General features: G+C 32.1%; 1 pseudogene; it reads left to right on the top strand.

The window, feature by feature from the left end:
• Nucleotides 1-235: 235 nt before the first annotated feature.
• LOC128778945 (U2 spliceosomal RNA) lies at nucleotides 236-416 on the top strand (annotated as a pseudogene).
• Nucleotides 417-4,530: the final 4,114 nt, after the last annotated feature.

Consider the following 4,530-nt stretch of genomic DNA (forward strand, 5'->3'; position numbering starts at 1 on the left):
TGGGTAGCCACTGATTGAATATCACCTCTTTCTTTGCTGTTCCTGTTTGGTATCTCCAGTAGATGGATATCGCTAAATAACTAGAAAGCTACTTTCATGGAAATATAAAAAGAAAGCTTCACATTTTCATATTTATTATATATTATGTATATTTATACATCTTCTGAAATTTAAAATAGATTACATACTTGTAGTTTTATAATATGTTATATGCTATTATATAAAACAGTCAAAGATTGCTTCTCAGCCTTATGGCTAAGATCAAGTGTAGTATCTGTTCTTATCAGTTTAATAAAACAGTCAAAGAATATTCCATTGGCTTCTGTGATTGAGTGAACAAACAAGAGTTGGACTGGCTGTAGTTATCACAATCAGGTGCCATTTATTACTATAGTTTATGCCAAACAGAAACTCATAGAAAAGCAGAACTAGAACAGATCCTTTTTGACAATAAGACAATAGAGTTAAAAATTACATTTAAAAAAGTATAACATAAATTATGACAATTAAAATTAATCTTTATTAAAATCTTATTTATTTATTTGCTTATTTGAAAGAGTGTGTACAAGCATGCATCACAAGAGCATGGGAGGGGCAGAGAGAGAATTCCAAGCAGGATCTGTGCTTTCAGTGTGGAACCCTACATGGGGCTCAATCGCAGGAACATGAGATCATGACCTGAGCCAAAATCAAGGGCTGGATGCTCAACCGACTGAGCTATCCAGGCGCCACAGAAAATTAACATTTTAAATTTGTAAAAATACATGAACCTAAGCATAATGAAAACTAGAATTATAAAATATTTAGAAAGTTATATAGACTCCTGGTAAACATGGCAAGTTGAGTAGGCAAACGCCAAACCAATGAAAGGAATGACTGAGTCAGAAAGGAGACCCTGAAGGAGCCTCATGAAAAATAACTTGCACTGAGTTTTCCTCTGGTGCCTTGATCCTCTCTCTTTGCTGTAATTGTTAAAAATTTCACAACTGTTTGAATATGGGTGAGCTTCTTTTAAGCTCCTGCTAAGGATTTGATATGTTCCTTTTCATGTCTTTTTTCAATTCTGGAAAATTTTTTAGTTCTTATCTCTACCATAATTGGCTCTCTCCCATTCTCTCTGTGCCCTCTGTCTGGAATTTTTTTAAACAACATATATCAGAATTGGTGATTACATCCTTCATGTTCCTAACTTCTCTATCCTATATTGTCTCTGTCTCTCGGTATGGTGTTTTGAGAAACTTGACTTCCTGAGACCTATTTTCCAATTCTTTTTTTTTTAGTTTTAATTTTTTATTTTTTTATTAAAATGTTTTATTTATTTTTGAGACAGAGAGAGACAGAGCATGAGCAGGGGAGGGGCAGAGAGAGAGGGAGACACAGAATCTGAAGCAGACTCCAGGCTCCAAGCCGTCAGCACAGAGCCTGATGCAGGGCTTGAACTCACGAACCGTGAGATCATGACCTGAGCCAAAGTCAGATGCTTAACCGGCTGAGCCACCCAGGCACCCCCTATTTTCCAGTTCTTGACCTCTTTCTTGAGCAGGGTCTGGTTTGTTGTTCAACCTATCTGAGTTATTTTATTTCAATGACTGCCTACATTAATTGATTCTTTTCCATTCTGTCTTATTCTTGCCCAATGACTTCTAACACATCTTTTATTTTTTGAAATACTCTGAACATATTTATTTAATCTCTTTTAGATTATTATCTTTCGTTAAGGTAAAAAAAATTCCCACTTATGCATCCAGTGCCTTCCCTCAAGTTGGTTTGCTCATTTTTGATGTTTGTGATTTTATTATGAGTAAATATAAAAATAATCACTAAATTGTTATAATTAAAAATCAAGCTTGACCAAAAATCTAGGCAAAAATTACATGGAAAATAAGAGTGTGGAGTTAAATCATTCTAAGGTTTTTAGACTGTTTAATAGGAAGATATAGATAATGATTAAATTTTAAACTATTAAATTAAATTAAATTAATGTTACAGATTTGAGGTTAACCACTAAAAGAACATAAATGGAATGTATAATTCCAAAACCACTAGAGGAAAATAAAGAATTTAAAAAATTCAATAAAATCAATAGAAAGCAAAAAAAAGAGAGGGGGGATATAGAGAGAAGCATGGTAAATATAAAACACAAAATCAAGTATATCAATACTCAAAATATTACAAACAGATTTAAATTAATTATTAAAAGTCCAAATTGGTCATACAATATTTAAAGGACAAATCCAGCACTATGATACCAACAAAAGACACACTTAAAGTAAATTGCACCAACAAGATAAGTAAGTCCAGGGCGGGTAAGGTATCATGGTGACCATAGTTAACAATATTAAATTTTACATTTGAAAGAGAGAGTGGATTTTTAAAGTTCTCATCAGAAGAAAAAAAATGTAACTAAGTGTGGTGATGGATGTTAACTAAATTTATTTTAATCATTTCACAATACATACCTATATCAAACCATTATGTTTTATGCTTAAAACTATATACAGTGTTATGAGTCAATTATACTTCAGTTTAAAAGAGTAGATTATACCTAAAGACTAAAAAATAAGAGGATGGAAATATTAATAAATGAAGGGATTAAATAAACGCTGGTTTAGTCACGTGACAAAATACCATACAGCAGCTAAAAACAAATGAGCTCTCCATACCCAGATGTATCAATATATCAATCAATCTATAGGTCCATTAGTATAGTTTTTGAAAATTGAATATAAAAGATGCAGAAGTATACATCGGTATGGTAGTATTATAACTACTTTAATAAGTGCTTTAAAAGCATAAAATAGGGGCGCCTGGGTGGCTCAGTCGGTTAAGCGGCCGACTTCTGCTCAGGTCATGATCTCGGGGTCCGTGAGTTCGAGCCCCGCGTCGGGCTCTGTGCTGACAGCTCAGAGCCTGGAGCCTGTTTCAGATTCTGTGTCTGCCTCTCTCTGACCAACCCCCCCCCCCCCTTCATGCTCTGTCTCTCTCTGTCTCAAAAATAAATAAACGTTAAAAAAAATTTTAAAGCATAAAATAATACTGTATTATTTTATGTATGTTATGTTATGTATATGTATATTATTCATGAATTTGTAGACTTGTAAATTTAAAGGTGTGGAATTGACAGTCATATCAAATTCATGATGATGATTGCCTCTGTGAAAAGAAGGAGAAAAATTATCATGGAACAAGAAACAGACAACTTCAACTTCATAATGTTTTATTTTTGCCAAATCCTAAGAAAAAGTAAAAACTAAAATAATGAATACACTATTTAATAAAGTAGTAATAATAGGAACATTATTATCAAGGAACATATTCTATGTGCCAGATATATATAATATTAATTATATAAGTTATTTAAGAAATAAAGAACGATAGAAGGAACTTATAATCATTGATTAAAAAAACGTAAAAGCATTGTAAGAGAATACATCCTATACTTTTAACCTATAACTTGAAAGTAAATAAGCAAAGTGTTTCAGGAAAATGAAAATAAAATGCACCGCCCCTGGAACTGGTAAAAATATTTACTGGATCAAAATTCATGGAATAAATAAAGACATTTGTTAAATAACTGTCCCTTCAAAAGACACTGGAGCCAAGTAATTTTATGGATGCATTTATCCAAACATTCAGGGAACAAATAATTCTGGGCTTTTTAAATTGTTCTAGAACATAGAGAAAGAGGGAATGTTCCCAATTTCTTTTTTTTCTTTTGATAGCTAACAAAACTCTGATACCAAAATTTTATAGAGAAGTGCAAAAACCAAAGGACTCACCAATTTCCCAAACAACCTAAAATATTTCTTAAAAGACTAAGCTATAATGACTAAGCAGGATTTGTTCTAAGAAAAAATGAGTGGTTTGATATTAGGATATGTATTACTATCATTCATCAAAAGAAAAGCATCAGAAGAGATGCTGAAGAGGCAGTTAATAAAATTCAACATCTATTCTCATAAAAGCTTTAAAAATAAGATTAGAGAGTAACTTTTTAGCATGATAAGATACACAGCTTAAAATAATTGAACAATATCATGTCTTATGATGATGTAACTCTACAGAAAGTCAGGAATAATGAAAAGAGCCTATGATCACAAAGGTTGTGTAGGATTGTCCAAGAAATGCCAGCTAACACAATTAAATAAGAGAACTGTGTAATGTTGGAAAGAGGAAGCACACTTATCAAGTGTTATAAAATGATATGATTGTCCACCTGAATAGCCTGAGAAAATCAACAGAAAAAAACCCTTAGAACCAATGAGTTCAATACTGTAGTGAGTTACAAATTAAAATTTAAAAGTTCCATAGTTTTCCCACATTTCAAGTATAGTCAGATACAATATACAATATTAAATAAAATACCTTAATCATAATGGTAATAAAATGTCAAATGCCTAATGATAAAATGAAAAAGACATGTATAGGACTTACAAAAGGCCAACTATAATCCACTCTTGAAGGAAATCAAAGGAGACTTGCTTTGAAGAGGAGAAACATAGCACATCTCCAGATGAAAATACTCAATAT

This window comes from Panthera pardus, unplaced genomic scaffold, assembly GCF_024362965.1.
Source record: "Panthera pardus isolate Hobbes unplaced genomic scaffold, ASM2436296v1 HiC_scaffold_21, whole genome shotgun sequence".
Lineage (NCBI taxonomy): Eukaryota > Metazoa > Chordata > Mammalia > Carnivora > Felidae > Panthera > Panthera pardus.